The sequence below is a fragment of the Narcine bancroftii genome, chromosome 2 (genome assembly GCF_036971445.1).
Source record: "Narcine bancroftii isolate sNarBan1 chromosome 2, sNarBan1.hap1, whole genome shotgun sequence".
NCBI lineage: Eukaryota > Metazoa > Chordata > Chondrichthyes > Torpediniformes > Narcinidae > Narcine > Narcine bancroftii.
In genome coordinates, this window is record NC_091470.1 from 95,186,892 (window position 1) to 95,210,305 (window position 23,414).

At 41.8% G+C, this 23,414-nt stretch overlaps 1 long non-coding RNA gene across 1 annotated transcript in view; it reads right to left on the minus strand.

Moving 5' to 3' along the window:
- Positions 1-1,234: 1,234 nt before the first annotated feature.
- Positions 1,235-23,414, minus strand: part of LOC138752416 (uncharacterized) — a 35,366-nt gene continuing 13,186 nt past the window's right edge. The window contains exon 2 of the long non-coding RNA XR_011350625.1: positions 1,235-1,535. This is a non-coding gene — a long non-coding RNA (uncharacterized lncRNA). The remainder of the gene's footprint in view (positions 1,536-23,414) is intronic.

Genomic DNA, 23,414 nt, shown 5'->3' on the forward strand with positions numbered 1-23,414 from the left:
ATTGGGAAATCCATGCTATAGCGGTGGATAAAGCTGAGGTGCTGAACAAACCGATCTCCCAGTCTCTCTGGTGTAGAGAAGACTACAATGGGAGCAGTCAATGACCCCTGCAGATTCACAAATAAAATGCTATTTCATTTGGGAGGACTGTTTGGGGCCCTGATGGGTGGTGAGGGAGGACATGCGGATGCAAGTTGAGTTCCTCCAGCATTTCTGTGTTTTTGCTACAGTCAGTGTCTGCAGATGTTCGTGTACCACTCCTGTCAGTGTTGTTGGCAACGTCCATCTAGTAATTTTCATGTCACTATCCACAGGTCTTTGATGTATAAACTGGCAGCTTGTTTTCCTACATGTCAGCAGTAACCACACTTGAATATTTCATGAGCTGTATTTACTTCAAATAACTGCTGTGGAAATGTAGGCCCTTGCATTGGGGAACATTTAATGGTGGAAGAAAGCAGTCCCTGATGGGGGTCAGAAAAAAAGCCCCAGCAGTTTGGTCATTTGCCTTTCCCTTTTCTAGCGTGAGATGGAAGGTTAATTTGGGCAATTTCTTCATGGTTGTTTCATTTTTCTGGTGTCCTATGTGCTTTATCCATCAAAATGAGGTGATGGAAACAGTTTTAAAAAGTAAAGAAACCAACGTCACCAGTAATATCAACTACAGTATTATCAAATATACCACTGAATAATTTATCAAGGCATAATCAGAAACAAGTTGGAAAAAGCCTGCTACCTGATCTTCTGAGATTGCTATTCAGCCAAACTGATTACACTGTGGAATGTCTCAGATGCATTTATCAAGCACTCTCCCCTAACACCAGCCAAGGCACTCCATCCAATCTCTGATTTCTGTTGCCTAGAGGAGCAGCAGGGAGCTGGGTGTTGCTAAGTAACATTGCTGATAGTTCCCTAGTGGTTGAAGTTGATGGTGATCTGAGAAGAACGATGGAGTCTATTCACTCCCTTCTGTATGTGGTGGGGTGAATTGGTCGAAACCTAAACAGAGCACCTGGTCAAGTCCAGAAACTGGCCTGTGAGGGAATACTATACACTTGACTTTCAGGTGAGGGTTTCTTGGATGGACATGAGACCCTCCCTTGGAGGGCAGTGGAGTCCTTCCTGGTGCACTCTCATTACCTCCGCCAACCAATATTTCTATCCTAAGTTACTGGATCATCAGGGTGGGGGGTGGGGGGGGGGTGGAAGAAGAAGAAAAAGTTACTGGATCATCTCACTGTTTAAAATCATCGTTTATTGTCATCTGATTGCACAAGTACAACCCGATGAAACAATGTTCTCCGTTCCTTGTTGCAAAAAATATGCAGACATGCAACCGACAAACACTTCATATACAGGACGCATTCATATATACAAATAAATAAATATTGTTTCATGATTATGAGACTCTCAGATGGTTAGTGTGAGCAGTTCCTTTGGTCATTCAGCATTCTCACTGCCCGTGGGAAGGAGCTGCTCCTCAGCCTGGTGGTGCTGGCTCTGATACGCCTGTATCTCTTCCTCGACGGGAGCAGCTGAAAGATGAAATGTGCGGGGTGAAAGGGGTCCTCGATGATTTTGCTTGCCTTCTTCAGACAACAATCCTGGTAGGTCATTTGTAGGAGCTTACTGTGCATGTGATCAAACTAAAGGATCTGGGGGTCTGGTAGTTTCTCTGCAACTGAATTCCTTATTGGAGACTTGAATCTGAGGCAATCAACATACTTGATCATCACCAATAAATCCAACAAGGTACAGTCCTTAGGATTGGGTAATGTTATCAACCTGTCACTTTTCCTCTCTCCACAGCTGATTGATGTGCTGAGTATTTGCAGCATTTTCAGCGTTTAAATGGGTTTGAGAGAAATTTCATTATCCAAGGTACGACTCCAGAACTTGGATGAAGCAAGTAATGGAGGTTTAGGGAAGATGTGGAGAACAAAAGGAATAGAATGTGCAGAGGGTGGGAGAAGTTCGTGCCGTCCATCAGTTCTCATACACTAACTTGGTGTGGAGAACAAAAGGACTAGAACGTGCAGAGGGTGGGAGAAGTTCACGCCGTCCATCAGTTCTCATACACTAATTTGGTGTGGAGAACAAAAGGACTAGAACATGCAGAGGGTGGGAGAAGTTCACGCCGTCCATCAGTTCTCATACACTAATTTGGTGTGGAGAACAAAAGGACTAGAACGTGCAGAGGGTGGGAGAAGTTCGTGCCGTCCATTAGTTCTCATACACTAATTTGGTGTGGAGAACAAAAGGACTAGAACGTGCAGAGGGTGGGAGAAGTTCGTGTCGTCCATCAGTTCTCATACACTAATTTGGCCAAGTTGTCTGTGCTGAAATTAAGTGAAGTATTGAGAACACAGATATAGAAGAGGTTGTATATCCTAGATGAAGTTCAAGGATTGAGGAGATAAAAGACAAACACCTTTGCTGCTCCTCATTAATGTAACACTGATGTACAGCAGTATATGTAGTTTCTGAATCTCAAACATGCAAAATCCAATGACTACATAGCACAAACTTGGATTATTTTGTTGTTTTGACCTCTGACTTTTCCATAGAACATTTAAAAGGCTTGCCAGATTATCCCAGTGCAAATTTCTACGCTTAAGTTTTTAGAATCATTACAGTACAGAAGGCAATTCAGTCCCATTGAACCCATGCCAGCTTCCAACACTGGTCGTGGTAGCACAGTTAACGTAGCGGTTAGCGCAACGTTATTACAACATCAGCAACCGGGGTTCGAATTCGGAATGCAGTCTTTTTGTACATTCTCCCCATGTCTGCATGGGTTTCCTCCAAGTTCTCCGGATTCCTCCTGCCCTTCAAAAATGTACCGGGTGCAATTGGCTAGCACAGCCTTGTGGGCCATGATATATGTCTAAAGAAAAATCTTTGGAGAATCTGCCTTGCTGGGAGGTGATTCTGTTGAAAAGAATTTCATTTAAAATTAATCTTTCCTTTACCAATTGAATCAGTTGGTTATTTAGTGGAATGTTTAGTTTTGCACTAGAATATTGGATTGGTGCAGTGTTTTTTTTCAGTGGTTCATTGGCTACTGGAATAAGTACAACCTGAAAAGTGGCAAGAGAATCAAAGTGGAACTGATGGGCATGTGGAAGAGAATACCTTGTGTGAAAATAAGGAGAGAGGGAATGGGAGCTCTGCTGGGAGCCAGCATGGAGCTGTTGGACCAAATTACCTTGTGCTATATTAACCATTGCATTTTGGAATCCAAGAGTGATTTTGGTGTTATCCAGGAGTATAGTAGAAACAGTGTTTGTCAGCCCAATACTGAATGAGGGAATTTTAATATATTTGGATTTAGATTTCCGATTTATTGTCAGAGTACATACATGACATCACCTACAATTCTGAGAATCGCAAGGTTCAGTTCCATTCAGTTTGTTTTGAAAATTTTATTTAAGAATTTTACAAAATATTACAAAAAAAAGAAAATACAATTCCCTCATACAGTATTGGGCTGACAAACACTGTTTCTACTATACTCCTGGATAACACCAAAATCACTCTTGGATTCCAAAATGCAATATAAAAAGAAGAAAAAGCATAAAAAATAATACTGATAATAATAATAATAACCCCACACCCTCCCTCCCACTACTAACTACTATATCTTAACTCCCTCCCTCACCCCTCAGAGCCTTAAAAGAATATACATTTAAAATTAATTAATCAATGTGCCAATTCTTTACTTAACTCTTACTTAAGATCAATACTCATACAATCCAAATATAAACTCCACATTTTAATAAAAAAAGAAGAATTATTTTGCAAATTGTAAGTTATTTTTTTCCAAATATAAACACGATTGCAATTCATTATGTCATCTTTGTATATTCAATTCCAAGTTATCGCTCTGCATTTTCTTGCAACCGCTAACCCTAACCACAGGATTGCCAACTGTGGTTTATCAACCAATCTCAAAGTGACAGCATTGATATATCCCAGTAAACACATCATTGAATCAATTTGCAAATCAATCGTAAATAAATCTCTCAAAAATTTAATAACTTTTTCCCAAAAAAATTTAACTTTCTTACATGTCCATACACAATGCACAAAAGTACCTGTCTTTACTCCGCATCTAAAACACCAATCTGTTGGTCTAAATCCATATTTCTTCAATTTCTCAGGAGTCAAATATAATGATGAATAAAATTATAATAAAATTATAACCATTAATTAATTTTGTAACACTGTCCATACACATATTTGACCATTCCTCCCAAGATAATTTAATATCTAAATCTTTCTCCCATTTCTCTTTTATACTATCTATCCCAACTTTATCCATCTTTTCTTGCAACAATCTATACATATCCGATATAAATCCTTTTGTGTCCTTGCCAACCATTATAATCTCAAACTTAGATTGACTTGGTAAAACTAATTCCTTACCCAAATGTATTCGCAAAAAATCTCGAACTTGATAATAGGCTAAAATAGAATTTGCAGAAATACCAAATTTCTCTTGTAATCTTTTAAATGTAGAAAATTTACCCACCTCAAAACAATCCTGTATAATACTAATTCCTTTCAATTTCCAATTTTTCAAATCAGGATTATTTAAAGAAAACAATTAATTTATTCTGCTACAATGGTGATTTAATCGAAATTTTCCCTTTAGAACCTATAAGCTGATCCTGATATACCAAATATCCAATATATGTCTTAATACTGGTAAATTAAGTTATTGTAACAACAATTTGTAAAAAAATTGACTCATTTCTTTTTCAAGAATTTGATCCAACTCAACTTTAGCCCAAACCGGTGATTGTTGAACCTATTAATAAATTTCAATTGAGCCCAAACCGGTGATTGTTGAACCTATTAATAAATTTCAATTGTGCCCAAACCGGTGATTGTTGAACCTATTAATAAATTTCAATTGAGCCGCCTCATAATAATTTTGAAAATTTGGTAACTGAAGTCCTCACCATTCATACCACCATGTTAATTTATGCATAGAGACCCTAGATAATTTACCCTTCCATAAAAATAATTGAATTGCTTTATTTAATTCTTTAAAAAAAAATTTCAGAATCCTACATGGAATAGATTGAAAAAGATATTGTATATGAGGATTCATTTTTATGCAATTTACTATCCCAATTAAAGTTAATGGCAATTCTTTCCATTTCTGTAAATCAATTTTAATCTTATTCAACAAAGGCATATAATTTAATACATATAAGTCATGGTAATCTTTATTAACTATAACTCCTAAATATTTAATCTTATCAGATCATTTAAATTTAGTAACCTGTCTACAATCTAAATAATCTTCATTTAATATCAGCAATATTTCACTCTTCTCCCAGTTCACCTTATAACCTGACAATATACCGTATCGATGTAATAAATTTTGCAGTATCCTCAAAGATTCTTTAGAATATGTTAAATATATTAAAACATCACTGGCAAACAAATTAATCTTGTATTCTTGTTCACCTACTTTAATACCTTTAATATCCAAATTTTGCCAAACAGCTTGAGCTAAAGGTTCTATTACCAATACAAACAACATTGGTAAAAGAGGACAGCCTTGCCTAGTTGATCGAGATAGTGTAAAAGCCAATGAAATCAGACCATTCATCATTATTTGTGCTGTAGGATTAATATATAAAGCTTTAACCCAAGTAGTGAAAATCGGTCGAAATTGAGATTTTTCTAAAACCTTAAATAAAAATTTCCACTCAGCCCTATCAAAAGCCTTTTCCACATCTAAGACCACTATCATTGGTTGATTAGCTTGTTTTCTAGCAGCATTAATTATTAGCAGCATCAATTTAGTAACATTACCATTGAGTATCGACCCTTTATAAATCTAGCTTGATCAACATGTTCTAATTTTGGCAAATAATTGGTCAATCTGTTAGCTAATACTTTTGCAACAATTTTATAATCTACATTTAATAACGAGATTGGACGATAAGAAGAGACTTTTCATGGATCTCTATCTTTCTTTGGAATAACAGTAATCAACGCCATCGAAAATTATTCTGGAAATGAACCCACCTCAGTTGCCTGCTTCAAAACTTCCATATCAACCGGAAACAACAAATCATTAAATTCTTTTAAAAATTCCACTGTAAACCCATCTTCACCTGGGGACTTTCCTCCTGATATTAATTGCAATGCTTTTTTTCATTCCAATTTTGTAAAAGGACAATCTAAATCGTTAATATCTTTCCCAGTCAATTATGGGAAATTTTAATTAGCCAAAATCAAATCAATTTGCTCAGTATTTTGTCTACTTTCAGATGTATACAGTTCATTATAAAATCTAAAAAAATTCTCATTAATTTCTTGAGGTTTATAAGTAATCTCCGAATCTTTCCTAATACCATTAATTGTTCTTGATGCTTGTTCTGTTTTTGATTGCCAAGCTAAAACCTTATGTGCGCTTTTGCCTAGCTCATAATAACGCTTTCGATCTTTGAATCATTTTTTCATATTTATATGATATCAATATATTATATTGTTATTTTAATTTAGATAAATGGATCTTACTATCTTCAGTAGAATTCTTCTGAAATTCTTTCTCTAACTTTTCAATTTCTTTTTCCAAATTATGACTTTCAATCTTTTAACTCTAGCTGTATAACTAATGATCTGACCTCTCAAATATGCTTTTAAAGCATCCCATAAAACAAATTTACTTTGTACTGAATCCTGATTCATTTGTAAATAAAAAGTAATTTGTTCCCTAATATATTTAATGAACTCAGGTCTTTTTAATTCACTTTCATTCATAATTGCTCAGAAAATAAGGTAGCTGCCAAGGCAGTTATTATAAACAGAAGACGGAGAAAGAAATTCTACCCCTTGTCCCACCATTTATTGTCTTGATATTCTCCTAAACCAACAACCCGGTCCATGGGAGGGGTACAGAGGGCTATAAACTAGTGCAGGTCAGTGAGACTAGGGAGGAAATTAGTTTGGCACAGACTCGATATAGTCTGTGCAATATTGTTCTAAAACTCCTGGATTTAAAAAAAAAATTCATTCATTAGCTGAGCTGTTCCTTGAATCTTCAGACTGAGCTTCTTGGATGATGAATGAATTTCACAGATTCGACCACCTCTGGGTGAGGAAATTTCTTTTCATCTCCATCCTGAAAGGCCAACCCTGTTCTCAGCAACCCCAGACAAGGGGAACACCATTCTGCATCTTGTCAATCCCTGCAAGGATTTTGTGTTTGAATGAGATCATCTCTCATTGCTCTGCCTCATGTCTCCTTGGGCCACAAACCTACTCTTGGGCACTACCAGTTGCCCCAATAATCACAAGGACAAAGACTGAGGGAAATGATAGGCTTTATTGTAAGAAGACTTGAGCTGGCCCAGATCCAAGCTAGGGAAGCGCAGAGGTGGCCTAACCTTTATGGCCTGAATCCCAGGGGAGGAGTCCAGGTGAGAGGGTCATTAGGGGGTGGGCCAGCCCGAGCCAATTTGCACACACATTCCATACCATTACATTCACCCCTCTTTTTAAACAGAACCCACCTCCCTTCGACACAACAAGAGGGGAGAGAGAAGGAAAAAGATTTGCTAGAGGTTTAGCCACACCAGCAACTTCCTCCTTCTGTGGGTCTGCCGGAGGGCAGGTGTGTCTAAGCTCTGCTATTTGGGAGGGGAAGTGGTCCCGGGGGGGGGCAGGGGAGGGAACAGTCTGGGTTGGGGTGACGTTTGAGGGCTCCCGGGAGGAAGGGGAATTTGATGCCTCCTGGAGGACTAATTCCTGGAGAGGGGAGCCAGGTGGCTCGGCCTCCAGCATTGCGCTCCCGTGTGGAGTGGTCTGCTCCGCGGGATGGGCGATTTTGCGATCCCCGGCCCTTGCCAGGTCTCAGATAGGCACAGTGTCCTCGTGGCCATGGGGTACCTCACAAACGCATATTGTGGGTTGACATGTATGAGGTGTACCGTTTCCACTAGTGAATCCGTCTTATAGTCCCTCACATGTCTCCATAGCAGGACCAGCCCTGGGTTGCTAACCAAGGAGGAATAGAGGCACCATTCGCTGATCTAGGGAAAGCAAACAAACATTCATGTGGGGTGGTGTTAGTCGCGGTGCACAGGAGCGACCGGATGACGTGAAGCATTTTGGGCAAAATGTCCTGCCAGCGGGACAGCGGCATGTTTTTGGACCTAAGGGCCAGGAGCACTGCCTTCCAGATGGTGGTGTTCTCTCTTTCCACCTGGCCTTTACCTCTGGGGTTATAGCTGGTGGCTCTGCTTCTGGCCAAGAAGTACTATTGCAGTTCCTCACTCATGAACGAGGTCCCTCGATCACTGTGGATGTACCCAGGGCACCCAAACAGGTTGAGGATACAGCGAAGTGCCTTGATTACCGTCGCCGAGGTCATATCCGGGCAGGGAATAGCAAAGGGGAATTTGGAGAACTCATCCATCACCGCTAGAAAGTAGGCATTCCTATTTGTAGTGGGTAGGGGGCCCTTGAAATCGACACTGAACCATTAAAAAGGGCATGTGGCCTTGATGAGATGTGCCTTCTCGGGCCAGTAGAACTGTGGCTTACATTCAGTGCAGATCTGGCAGCGTCTGGTCGTGGACCGGACATCCTCAACGGAATACGGAAGGTTCCGAGTCTTGATGAAGTGACATAACCTTGTGACTCCGGGGTGGCACAGAATGTTGTGGAGGGTCTGGAGACGGTCAAGATGCGCTTTGATGCACATCCCCCGAGATAGGGTGTCTGAGGGATGATTGACTGAGGGATGATTGAGTTGGAGAGCTTGATCCTCCACCTAAGAATCTTGTCATTCTTGATTTTATCCCTCTGGTCTGTCAGCAAGGTAAATGTTTACTGGCCAGGAAATGTCACCAGTGGTGCACTGCCTCAACGATCGCTTGGGCCTCCTTCTCAACCGAGGAGTGACATACCTCAGGACCATGCACGGTGCGGGAGAAAAAAGGTATTGGCCTGCCTGCCTGGTTAAAAGTGGCGGCCAGTGCGAAATCAGAGGTGTCGCTCTCCACCTGAAATGGGATCGATTCGTCCACTGCATGCAGTGTTTCCTTGGATCTGGTAGAATGCAGTTTGAGCCTGCGCCGATAACAGGAAAGTTGTGGACTTAATTGGGGGTGGGCTTTATCGGCATAACTGGGCACCCATTGTGCATAATAGGAAAACAGCCCCAGGCACCTTTTCAGTGCCATTAGGGTGTTTAAGACTGGGAGCTCCATAAGGGAACGCATGCGGTCGGGGTCCAGAGCAATGCCACGAACTAACTGAGAAGGGCCAGGTGGTCTGTGTTGAACACACACTTGTCCTTATTGTACGTCAAGTTGAGAGACTTGGCTGTACATAAGAACCTTGCGAGGTTCGCATCGTGGTCCTGCTGCTTGTGGCCACAGATGGTGACATTGTCAAGATATGGAACATCACCGTCAGCTTGTGCTCCTCCATCATCCGTTCCATGACCCTCTGAAAAGCAGAGACACCGTTAGTAACACCGAAAGGCACCCTCAGGAAGTGAAACAGTTTGCCATCAGCCTCAAATCCCTTGTAGAGCCGATCGCTCGGGCTAAGGGGAAGTTGATGATAGGCCGAGCGAGAAGACTCTATTGTGCAACATTATTGACCAAGTCGGCTATCCGGAGTAGAGGGTAGACATCCATCTGGGTGAAGTGGTTGATGATTTGGCTATAATCAATCACCATCTGGGGCTTGTCTTCCCCTCTGACCACGAGGGCATGCGCCCTCCAGGGACTGGAGCTAGGGGCTATGATCCCCTCTGCCAAGAGTTGCTGAACCTCGGCCTGGATGAATACCATATCCTCAGTTGCTGTAGTGCCTACTCTCGGTGGTGATTGGTTTACAGTCCAGGGTGAGGTTCGCGAATAGTGATGGAGGGGCCACCTGCAGGGTGCAGGTCGGTTCCGGAGGCTGGGTGCTTGATTGGGGAGGGTATCCATAAGCTGTGGGTTGTAAATGGTGAGCAGAGTTTGGGGCCCCCCAATTGCCATCGTCACACTCCTGAACTGACTCTGGAAGTCGAGGCCCAGGAGGATCGGCACACAGAGCTGGGGCATGACCAACAATAAAAAGTCATCATAACATTCCCTCCCCCCCCCACCCCACCATCAGAGAAGCCACACAGTAACCCCGGATTCAAGTCCATTGGTCTTTCGCCACTATTGACACGGACCCGGTCATCAGCCAAATGGGTATCAAGAATCTACAGGCCACCTTGAGGTGGATAAAACTTTCAGTACTGCCACTATCGAAGAGGCAGTTTGATTTGTGCCCATTCGCTTTGATCTGCATCATAGAGTTTGTGATCAGTTGAGGGCTGACTTGGTCCAAGGTGATCGAAGCCAAGATGGGTGCATCGTCTTCGTTGTTGGTGGGGAGGTCCGATGCCCAAGATGGTGACCTCCATGTTGACTATGCTGCCTACGCTGGTGAAGAAGGCAGAGTTGACATCATGGGTGGAAGTGATGTCGATGGTGAGGATTGCTGCTGCGCAGAGGATGGCGGTGGGAGTGGGTAAAGCGCACACAGCCGGCACTGGAAGCTCCTCAGCCATACATGTTGCACTGCTCTGGACCTGCAAACATGCTGGTAGTGGCACTTTTTCCCGCAGCCTGAGCAGGTAGCTCATTTCGCGGGGCAGAGACGTCGCAGATGTCTTGCCTGCCCACAGAAGTTGCACCTCAACGATCCCAGTGCTACTGCAGCCACAGTCAGGTCAGCCGTCCCTGACGCCGACTCCCAGGATGGCGGTCCTCTTGGCAACACATACTGGGTAGGCCCGCTTCTGCTCGCAATCGACTCCACGTGGCGTTGGGCCGAGTCTAAGGTCCTGGCCAATTGGATAGCCCATTTCAGTGGGAGTTGATCCTCCTCAAGGAGACACTGTTGGATATAGACTGACCTCAATCCTGACACGCAAACGTCCTGGACCAGGTCTTCCATGCACTGGGCCCCCGGCACAGGGACCGTGGGGTTCCCCAAACAGTCTTTTCCCAGTGTGATCAGGGCTCGAACGAACTCTTCTACCGACTCACCAAGATGCTTTTTTCTGGACGCCAGGAGATAATGGAAGTAGACCTCATTGATCTTGGGCATGTATAGCGCCCTTAGCTCAGCCATTGCCTCTGTGTAGGTCGTGCAGCTTCTGATGGCCTGAAAAGCCCACTGGCTGACCTTGCCTGTAGGACTTTCAGCCTCTTCTCATCCGAATCGACCACTCCAGCAGTGGCCTCCAGAAAGTTGTTGAAGCAATTGACCTACTGCTCAGAGTTCTGATGCACCCGGGACTTGGGGATCCACCTCTAGCTGATCGGGATGCAGCAGCTTCTCCATTACTGGAGACGTTAAAAATTCTGTACAATAAATTGTTGGGCATTACCAGTTGCCCCAATAATCACAAGGACAAAGACTGAGGGAAACTATAGGCTTTATTGTACAGAAGACTTGAGCTGGCCCGGATCCAAACTAGGGAAGTGCAGGGAAGGGAGATGTGGCCCGACCTTTATGGCCTGGGTCCCAGGGGAGGAGTCCAGGTAAGAGTGCCAGCCCAAGCCAATTAGCACACACAATTCATACCATTACACCCACCATCTTAGGAATGAACATTTCACCCCCTTCCCTCTATCCTTGCACAAGTGGTGAGAACAGACATGTTCACAAAATTCCGGACGTCGCCTCATTTTGTTTTCAAACTTTCATGTTAGCCATGCCAATTGCTTTCTAAATCTGTTGGCTTTTGTATAGAAGAATACACATGCATTTTTCAATTCCAAAAGTTTAAAAAAAGATGTTCCTAATCCATCTCCAGAGTGGGTGACCTTGTAGCGGCCTGTGAACCCAGTCGTGACCTGATTCACAAAATGGCCGGCGAATGCAGCAATCACGAGGGCCCCGCAGGGAAGGACCTCCTGCACAGTGGGAAACAGTGGGGAGCGGCGGGACCGCCAGGCAGTCAGAGGCCAGCACTGCAATGACATCACTCATGTTGTCAGAGGCAGGGAGTGAATGTACACAGAGCTGGCAGAGCAATAAATTGGTCTTCAATCTTGACTCGACTGTGTGTGTGTGTGTCGATCTTACTCCACACCGCGCTATATTGGTGACCCCGACAGGTCCAACCAGTAGTTGGACCCAAAGATGACGAACCAAGAAGCTCTCTAGTTGATCTCGCTAAAGCTGCCAATGTTCTGGGCATTGCAACCATGTGTGGTTCGAACAGGCCAATACCCAGTTCCACCTCAACAGATTGCTGCCGACACCTGCTACTACTACGTAGTGATCTTGCTCAAATAGGACATGGCTGTGAGGGTTGTTTATTTTCTGCAGTAGCCTCTGGAGCAAGGCAAAGAGCTACTAACTCGCTCTTTCAGGCTATCATGGCATGAGCGTGCTGCCCATCTGCCACACTTGGACAGTTTGGGGGGGACAAGGCCCCAACTGCCCTCATGAGTGAGATGCTTGCACTCGTCAAGGGGCACATGCCTTGCCTGCTCTTTGAGCAGATTTTCCTGGAGCAGCTGCCTGAGCATATCTGACTCTTGCTCACCGATGAGGACTTACGAGACCCAAGGAAAGTCGCAGCTTGGGCGGACGTGCGGTGGAGAGCGAAGAAAGAAAAATGCGCCTCGGTGGAACAGATTACCAAGCCCTGACCCCATCTGGCAACAAGGGCACTGCAAATGGAGAGGCAAGTGGGCCCCCTAACCAATATTGGTAGTATTATCAACATTGGGGTGTGGAAGCCTGTTAATGCCGCTCACTCTCTGTATTTCCAGGAAATGCCATGGCCAACCATCATTAATGGCTGTAGTGGTTCACCAACGTGACAGCCTCCTCCACATGTGGGACTCTGTTGGGAAGGTGCTTCCTCATGGACACCAATGCCCAAATAAGTGTCCTTCCCCCACCCCCACCACAGCCTATGACACCCAGAAAGCCAAGATGGGCCCAGCACCGAGGGCAGCGAACAGCACCTCTATACGAACTTAATGTACCCTCACCATGACCCTATGATTTGCTGGCCACCACTTAAGTGATTTTTACTGTTGCAGCAGTGGAGCAACAGCTCCTGGGAGCCAATTTCCTGCATGCCCACTGCCTGCTGGTAAACTTAAAAGGGTGGCATTTGGTGCACACCGGAACTTTTCAAACGATGCCCCTGGGGGAATGTCAAACCTCCTGCTCCCCACTCAATCACACCGTCCGACAACACCTGCACACGTGGTGCCATAATTCTCCTCTGCAGAACCAAAGCATGGGTAAGGCACCACATTCTCACTGAGGGCCATTTTTGGGGGTGGGGGTTCATGTGGCCTGCAATCCAAGTCGCGACCTGGCTCACAAAATGGCCAGCAAATGCAACAATCATGAAGGCCCTGCAGGGACCACCAGCCATCGTCCTACGTGACCTCCCGCATGGCGGGAAACAGTGGGTAGTGGAATACCGGCCAGTTGCGATGATGTCACTCCATTCCTCATAGGCAGGAAGTGAGTTTAAACATAGCTGGCAGAGCAATAAATCAGTCTTCGACCTTAACTCGACTGTGTGTATGTCGTTCTTACTCCACACTGCATAGCGCACATGTATAACTGTGATAGTACAGATCTATCACCAATGTATATAGTGTATATAGTTACAGTATCTAGACTGTGCTTACAGCGATTGGCTGAGAGCTAAGCCATGCCTATTGTCTGGGCTTTAAAGGGTTGTGTCCCTAGCCAGGTCAGATCATTCCGGACTGGTCGGCCACCTATGAAGAGCTTCTGTCTTTTGCTAATAAAAGCCTTGGTTTGGATCAACAAGTCTTTGATTCTTTCGACAAGCTCTACAATAACCTCACATTTTTTCCACATAATATTCCAACGATCATGCCCATTCATATACCCGTCTATATCCCTCTACATTCTCTCCAGGCCTAATACTGCAGTGTCCCCTTCAGTTCCCAATGATCACTCTTTACCAATCTCAAAAATAATGTGCATATTCATATTGGTTTTTAAATTCATTACCTATTTCTTAACCCATCTATTGTATTACCCCAACACTGGGCAATAATCCAAAAAAAAATCATATAAGTCTGCAGACACCTTGGTTGAAGTAAAAACAATGCTGGAGAAACTGAGTTGGTCAGTGTCCTAAACACACATAACCAACAGTTCGGGCTTGAGTCCTTCATCAAGGTATGAGCAACATGTAGGCAGGTGCCTGAACAAAATGATGGGAGGGAGGGAGGGGCTGGGGGAGGAGCATGATGCCCACAGGTAGGAGGTAATAGGTGGATAAGGGAGGGAGGACACACCAGCAAACCAGGGGGAGGGGAAGGTTGTGAAGAGCTGGAGGAAAGGAGACAGAGGGATGGGGGAGAGGGGGAGAATGGGGAGTAGGCTAGCAGAAACCAGAAGAGTTTTTTTTTTTTTTTTTTTTTTTTTTTTTTTTTTTTTTTTTAAATTTTTTATTTTTCACACCATAAATCACAATAGCCATGATATACACTTTTTCTTTTCCACACATTTACAGTGACTTTTTCTCCCTCCCCCCTCCCTCCTCCCAAGCCACCCCCCCATCCCTCCCCCCTCTCATCCATTTTAGTTATACAATCTAGGTTGCATTAATTCAGTTAGACAATGTTGTCATTCAACAAAAATACACCAGAAATTCTACTGAGTCCATTTTTTTCTTCTCTTCTCCTTCCATCAACTTAGGTAATGTTTGTTCCCGGTAGGTTTTCGCTATTGTATTTAATGTAAGGCTCCCATACTTGTTCGAATATTTCAATATTATTTCTTAAACTATATGTTATTTTTTCTAATGGAATACATTTATTCATTTCTATATACCATTGTTGTATTTTCAAATTATCTTCCAATTTCCAGGTTGACATAATACATTTTTTTGCTACAGCTAGGGCTATCTTAACAAATCTTTTTTGTGCATCCTCCAAGTCAATTCCAAATTCTTTATTTTTTATGTTACTTAGGAGAAAGATCTCTGGATTCTTTGGTATATTGTTTTCTGTTATTTTATTTAATATCTGATTGAGATCATCCCAAAATTTTTCTACTCTCTCACATGTCCAGATTGCATGAATTGTTGTTCCCCTTTCTTTTTTACATCGAAAACATCTATCAGATACTGTTGGGTCCCATTTATTTAACTTTTGCGGTGTAATGTATAGTCTGTGTAACCAATTATATTGTATCATACGCAGCCTCGTATTTATTGTATTTCTCATCGTTCCAGAGCATAACTTCTCCCATGTTTCCTTTTTTATCTTTATATTTAAATCTTGTTCCCATTTTTGTTTAGTTTTACCATTTGTTTCCTCATTTTCCTTTTCTTGCAGTTTAATATACATATTTTTTATAAATCTTTTGATTAACATTGTATCTGTAATCACATATTCAAGGTTACTTCCCTCTGGTAAACTCAAGTTGCTTCCTAATTTATCTTTCAAGTAGGATCTCAGTTGGTAATATGCCAGCGCTGTATCTCCCGTTATATTGTACTTATCTCTCATTTGTTCAAAGGATAAGAATCTACTTCCTGAAAAACAATTTTCTATTCTTTTAATCCCTTTTTTTTCCCATTTTCTAAAGGCCAGGTTGTCTATTGTAAAAGGGAGTAGCTTATTTTGCGTCAATATTAGTTTTGGTATTTGGTAATTTATTTTATTTCTTTCTAGATGTATCTTCTTCCATATATTGAGGAGATGGTGTAATACTGGAGAAGTTCTATGTTGTACCAATTTTTCGTCCCATTTATATAATATGTGTTCAGGTATCTTTTCCCCTATTTTATCTAATTCTAGTCTCGTCCAGTCTGGTTTTTCCCTTGTTTGATAAAAATCTGATAGGTACCTTAATTGTGCGGCTCTATAATAATTTTTGAAGTTTGGCAATTGTAAGCCTCCTTGTTTATACCATTCTGTTAATTTGTCTAGTGCTATCCTCGGTTTCCCCCCTCTCCATAAAAATCTCCTTATTATTTTCTTTAACTCTTTGAAGAATTTTTCTGTCAGTTGTATTGGCAATGCCTGAAATAAGTATAGTATCCTTGGAAAAATGTTCATTTTAATACAGTTTATCCTTCCTATCAGTGTTAGTGGTAGCTCTTTCCAATGCTCTAAATCGTCCTGTAGTTTTTTCATTAGTGGATTGTAATTGAGTTTATATAATTGGCCTAGATTTTTGTTTATTTGCACACCTAGGTATCTTATTGCCTGCGTTTGCCATCTGAATGGGGATTCCTCCTTAAATTTTGAGAAATCCGCGTTATTCATAGGCATTGCTTCACTTTTATTTACGTTTATCTTGTATCCCGACACTTCTCCATATTCCTTCAATTTCTTATATAGTTCTTTTATTGATAGTTCTGGTTCTGTTAAGTACACTATCACATCATCCGCAAACAGACTGATTTTATATTCCCTGTCTTTTATTTTTATTCCTTTTATATTATTATCTCTTCTTATCGATTCTGCTAGTGGTTCTATAGCTAGCGCAAACAATAATGGTGATAGTGGGCATCCCTGCCGCGTTGACCTGCTTAAGTTAAATTGCTTTGATACATGTCCATTTACTGTCACTTTCGCTAACGGTCCCTTATATAATGCTTTAATCCAATTAATATACTTCTCCGGTAAACTGAATTTTTGCAATACTTTGAACAAGTAATTCCATTCTACTCTGTCGAAGGCCTTCTCTGCGTCTAAAGCAACTGCTACTGCCGGTGCTTTATTTCCTTCTACTGCATGAATTAAGTTAATAAATTTACAAATATTGTCTGTTGTGCGTCTTTTTTTGATAAATCCAGTTTGGTCTAAATTTACCATTTTCGGTACCTGTTCTGCTAATCTGTTCGCTAATAGTTTAGCTATTATCTTATAATCTGTGTTTAGCAAAGATATTGGTCTATATGACGCTGGTGAGAGTGGATCTTTCCCTTGTTTTAGTATCACTGTAATTATTGCTGTTTTACATGAATCTGGTAAGTTTTGTGTCTCATCAATCTGGTTGATTACATCCAGGAGGGGCGGTATTATTAGGTCTTTAAATGTTTTGTAGAATTCTATTGGGAGTCCATCCTCTCCTGGTGTCTTATTATTTGGTAAATTTTTTATTATCTCTTGTATTTCTACTGTTCCAAATGGTTCTGTTAATTTATTTTGTTCCTCTATTTGTAGTTTTGGTAGTTCAATTTTAGTCAAAAATTCTTCTATTTTCCCTTCTTTCCCTTCGTTTTCGGTTCGGTATAATTGTTCATAGAATTCTCTGAAGTTTTCCTTAATTTCTTTTGGATTATATGTAATTTGTTTGTCTTTTTTCCTTGTTGCCAATACCGTTTTCTTAGTTTGCTCTGTCTTAAGCTGCCATGCTAGGATTTTGTGTGTTTTTTCCCCTAGTTCATAATATTTCTGTTTTGTCTTCATTATATTCTTCTCCACCTTATATGTTTGTAATGTTTCATATTTTATTTTTTTATCCGCCAATTCTCTTCTTTTGGTTGTATCTTCCTTTATTGCTAATTTTTTTTCTATGTTTATTATTTCCCTTTCCAACTGCTCTGTTTCCTGATTATAGTCCTTCTTCATCTTGGTTGCATAACTTATTATTTGCCCTCTAATGAATGCTTTCATTGCGTCCCATAGTATAAACTTATCTTCCACTGATTCCGTATTTACTTCAAAGTACATTTTTAATTGTTTTTCAATAAATTCTCTAAAATCCTGTCTTTTAAGTAGCATGGGGTTTAATCTCCATCTATACATTCTTGGAGGGATGTCTTCTAGCTCTATTGCCAATAACAGGGGTGAGTGGTCCGATAATAGTCTAGCTTTATATTCCGTTTTCCTAACTCTCCCTTGTATGTGGGCTGATAACAGGAATAGGTCTATCCTTGAGTATGTTTTATGTCTAGTCGAGTAGTATGAGTATTCCTTTTCTTTTGGGTTTTGTTTCCTCCATATGTCCACAAGTTTCATTTCTTGCATTGATTTAATTATAAATTTGGTTACTTTGTTCTTCCTGTTAATTTTTTTCCCCGTTTTATCCATATTTGGATCCAAATTCAGATTGAAATCCCCTCCTATTAGTATGTTCCCTTGCGTATTAGCTACCTTCAAAAAGATATCTTGCATAAACTTTTGATCTTCTTCGTTAGGTGAATATATATTAAGTAGATTCCAAAGCTCTGAATATATCTGACATTTTATCATAACATATCTCCCTGCTGGATCTATTATTTCCTCTTCTATTTTAAATGGCACATTTTTGCTAATTAATATAGCCACTCCTCTTGCTTTTGAATTATACGATGCTGCTGTTACATGTCCTACCCAATCTCTCTTTAATTTCTTGTGCTCCAATTCAGTTAAATGTGTTTCTTGGACAAATGCTATATCTATTTTTTCCTTTTTCAGTAAATTTAGTAGTTTCTTCCTTTTAATTTGGTTATGTATTCCATTAATATTTAGAGTCATATAGTTCAGCGTAGCCATTTTATATTTTGTTTATCTTCTCTTTCCGTTTTTCCATCATTACCTTTCCTCCTTTTCCATTTCTGTTTTCTTATTTTCAACTCTTTACCAGACAACTCTTTACCAGACAACATTCCTACAACATCCAACATTTTCCTTATTCTCCTATTTCTATCTTCTTTATCCCCAATCTCCCCTTCCCCTCCTGAGTTGCCCTTTATCCCTTGTCGGACAACCACATCTCCCCTCTCCATTTGGATTTGCGAATCCACTCGCAAGCGTCAACTGATTTTGCAGTGACCGCTCTTTTCCCCCACCCAGCCCCCCCCAGAAAAGATTTCGTTTTTTATATGTCACAAAGGTCACTCTTTTAGTTCCCTCCTTATTCTCTCTATTCCATTACCTTCCCTTATTAATTCTTGTCTATACTTTCTATGTTTTCCTCTAATTACAGATACTTTCACATATGCCCGTTGTCTCTATTCACTCTTATACCTCTTTACCCGCATACATATCAATCGTGGTCATTTTTACCCTCCTTACCCGTCTTCATCCCTCAGTCTATTTTTGTCTTTACCCACATACATATCAATCGTGATAATTTTTGCTCTCATTACCCGTCTTCATCCCTCAGTCTATTTTTGTAATTGTTCTGCAAATTTTCGTGCTTCTTCTGGATCCGAGAATAGTCTGTTTTGTTGTCCTGGAATAAATATTTTCAATACCGCAGGATGCTTCAGTGTAAATTTATATCCTTTCTTCCATAAAATCGCTTTTGCTGCATTGAACTCTTTTCTCTTCTTTAGGAGTTCAAAGCTTATATCTGGATAAATGAAGATTTTTTGCCCTTTATACTCCAGTGGTTTGTTGCCCTCTCTTACTTTTTCCATTGTCTTCTCCAGTACCTTTTCTCTTGTAGTATATCTTAGGAATTTTACTACAATAGATCTTGGTTTTTGTTGTGGTTGTGGTTTAGGGGCCAATGCTCTATGTGCCCTTTCTATTTCCATTTCTTGCTGTAGTTCTGGACATCCTAGGGCCTTAGGGATCCATTCTTTTATAAACTCCCTCATATTCTTGCCTTCTACATCTTCCTTAAGGCCCACTATCTTTATGTTATTTCTTCTGTTATAATTTTCCATTATATCTATTTTTTGGGCTAGTAATTCTTGTGTCTCTTTAGTTTTTTTATTAGATTCCTCCAATTTCTTTTTTAAGTCTTCTACCTCCATTTCTGCTGCTATTGCCCGTTCTTCCATCTTGTCCATTTTTTTCCCCATTTCTGTTAAGGTCATATCCATTTTATTTATTTTCTTTTCTGTGTTGTTTATTCTTCTTCTTAAATCATTGAATTCCTGTGTTTGCCATTCTTTAAATGACTCCATGTATCCTCTAACAAGAGCAAGTACCTCCTTTACCTTGCCTATCTTTTCTTCTTCTATTTCCCTGTACTCTTCCTCTTCCTCTTCTTCTTCCTCTAGGTTGACCATCTGTTGTTTCTTTGCTGCCCTTTCCTCCTCTTCTTTCTTGTTTCCATTGTCTTCTGTGGTGTCTTCTTGCTGCAGGTGTTCTGCAGCTGTCGTTGCCGGCTGTGGAGATCGACTCCCCAGCTGGTCCCCCCTCCCGTCGGTGTGTTTTTTTGTATGCGCATCGCGCATGCGCGAGGAGTCGCGCATGCGCGGTTGCGCACTTTTACTCGGCTCTGTGAGCCATTGTTGTAGTTCTCTTTCTACCGACCTGAGGTAGTGGGGTCTTCTCTCCACAGCGGGCCTCTTCGGACAGGTAAGGCCTTCACCTTTTTCCTCCGTTGTCTTCTCTTCCTCTCTTCTTTCCGTTGATTTTGATTTTTCTCCTTTTGTCTCCATCTTCTTTCCACCTTTATATTCACTTTTCTTTAACTTGTATTTCTGTGCCTTTGTATTTTCTCTTGTTTTTCCCGACTTTTCTGGAGAGGGCTGGAGTTCACCGTCCGGCCACTACTCCATCACGTGACTCCTCCTCCAGAAACCAGAAGAGTTGATGTTAATCCCATCTAGACAGATAATCGTGATGTTCCTCTTTTTGCGGGTGATCTTGCTGGGATAGCACGAGGCCATAGACAGACATGTGAGCACACGAGTTGGATGCGAAATTGAAGTGGCTAGCCACTGTCACTGATGCAAACAGTGTGAGGTGCTCAGCGAAGTGATCTCCCAGTCTGCGCCCAGTCTCTCCGATGTAGAGAAGGCCACAAAGGGAGCAGGAGATCACTCCCAAGGATACTCAAGTGAGTGTTGCTTCACTTGAAAGGACTGTTTTGGACCCTAATTGGTGGTGAGGGAGGAGGTGTGGGTGCAAGTATGGAACTTCCACGGGGGAAAGTGCTGAGTGGGTGGGGGGGGGTTGATAGGTGGGGAAGGATGAGTGGGAAATAATAATCTCTTGTGTAGCATTTTAGTGAAGTCTACATTTTCTACATCAAAATGGTTTATCCTTACCAATTTTGCAGTTATGGCCTCCAAAACACTTTAACAGATTTGTCTAATGTGATTTAGAAATTCACAAATCGATGCTAATTCCTGCTATTTTCCATGAGTCCAGTTACTAATAGTCATCGTAGATTCCAGTATCATTCCTACAGCCCAGATACATTCAGCCATGGGTTGCCAAGTTAACAGATAATACAAAGTACCGCCCCACTTTTGCTGGCATTTGTCTTTCCTGCTTGCAGTCACAACATTTTAGCATGCTGGAGCAGGTTACTTAACCATCGAATAAAAGCTATGATATCATGGTGTTTACACTGCAAGCAACTCTCCAATTGTAGAGAAATTATAGTTATATTTCCCCTTCTATTATTTCGGATTTACATTTATTGTCAGAGTACATACATGACATCACATATAACCTTGAGATTCTTTTTCCTGTGGGCGAGGCAAAATTATCACTTATTGCCAGTGCAGAAATAAATGACTCAATGTACACATGTAAACAAATAAAGAAATGTAAAAAATCTGACTATGCAATACAGAGAGAAAATTTTGAATAAAGTGCTCAAGTCAGAGTCCTTAAATGAGTCCCTAATTGAGTTTATTGTTGAGGAGTCTGATGGTGGAGGGGAACAGCTGTTCCTGAACCTGGTGGGGTGAGTCTTGTGGCACCGACACCTCTTTCCAGATGGCAGCAGTGAGAACAGAGTGTGTGCTGGGTGGTGTGAATCCTTGATGATTGCTGCTGCTCTCCGGCAGCAACGTTCCCCATAGATGTTCTCGATGGTGGGGAGGGTTTTGTCTGTGATGTCCTGGGCAGGGCTTTATGCTCAGGGGTATTGGTTTCCCATACCAAATGCAGCTGATCAGCACACTTTCCAACGCACATGTATTGAAATTTGCCAGGGTTTCCATTGTCATACCCCTGAGGAAGCAGAGGTGCTGATGAGCTTTCTTCATGATGCCATTAGTTGACTCCAAAGAACTTAAATTTGCTCATCATCTCCTCCTCTGATCCCCAATGATCACTGGATTGGACACCTCTGATTTTCCCTTCCTGAATCAACAATCAGCTCCTTGGTTTTGGTGATGTTAAGTGTGAGGTTGTTGTTGGTCCACCAGTCATCGCCTCTTTTTATACAACCTCCTCCCATGGTATTGTCAGCAAATTTGTAGATGGTGTTGTTGTACTGAGCAAAAACTGAGAACTCAAGGATGGGGGTATCTTGTGCTTTGAAAGAAACCCATTTCCCCAAACCCAAAAGACTTGATTCAAGGCGGTGACTGTCTATTTTTCTCTCTCCTTTCTGATTTAGGCAGATAATCCATCATGAGGCAGGATGTGGCTGCTGCCTTTGTGGTTCTTCTACTGACTGGGACACTGAGTGACCTTCTCCTTGTGGCCGGGAGCTCCAGAAACAAGGGTCGGCCCAGATTCGGATTTCAGCCCAAGTCTGGGATCAAGCCCAAGAAGGGCCTCTCCAACAAAGCAAAGATCGCGGCAGCTGGGGTTGCAGGAGTCGCAGGAGGGATGTTCTTGGGTTCGGTTTTAAGTGGAAGGAGGTCTGAGAGCCAGCTGCGGAACAACCAATATCAGAAAATCAACGAGACCTGGGCTGATGGCAGGAATAATGTTGGTGTGGTGTATCCATTGGCTCACCTTTGGCTGGTGAGCTCAATGTTCCTCACCCACTGTGTTTCACTTTAAAGTCATCATCAGCTTCTGCCTGTCCAGCAAAGGACAGATTCAAGAGGTATCTGTCTTGACCAGATCCTCAGTGCTTCCCTGTAATTCTTCTACCCATTAGCCTGATGAAGTGTGATGTTGCAGTCCACCTGATACTCGTTGTAGTCTGAGCCACAGATCCAATCCCATATGAGAAGGCCATTCAGCCCACAAACATCTTGTAGCCTTGACAATCAGGCATGCTCTAGGACACCACAGGTTCCCAGCAGGAAATGGACCCCGTGAATGTATTTTGGGAAGTTCCCATTCATTTTCACTTCCTCTCTTCCCCACCACACACACAAAAAACTGCAGATTTAAAACACTGCCACTTGGAAATTAATTCTAGTGAAATTGAACCTTTCCAAATTCCATCATTCTTGATTTGAAATACCCATAATTTCCGATCAGAGTCCTAAGGGGATCATCGCCAAAAATGGTTGAGAATGGCTTGTGCAAAGGGTGATTCATTGGTCCAGAATTAAGAAGGTGAGTCCGTGCCTGTGCACAAGGTGTAGACTACTCATCTTAGTCCCTGACTGTTCTTGGGATGAGGTTCCCATTTGCCAGGTCCAGCCAAAATATCTTGGAATGGTTTTTCTTCAGGAAATTCTGACATTTCCAGAATTCTGCAGACTCCAGATATTTCCCACTGGAAGATGGAGTTCATAAGGTAAACCTTTGAGGGTTTCCACAGAGACAAGAAGACTGTCC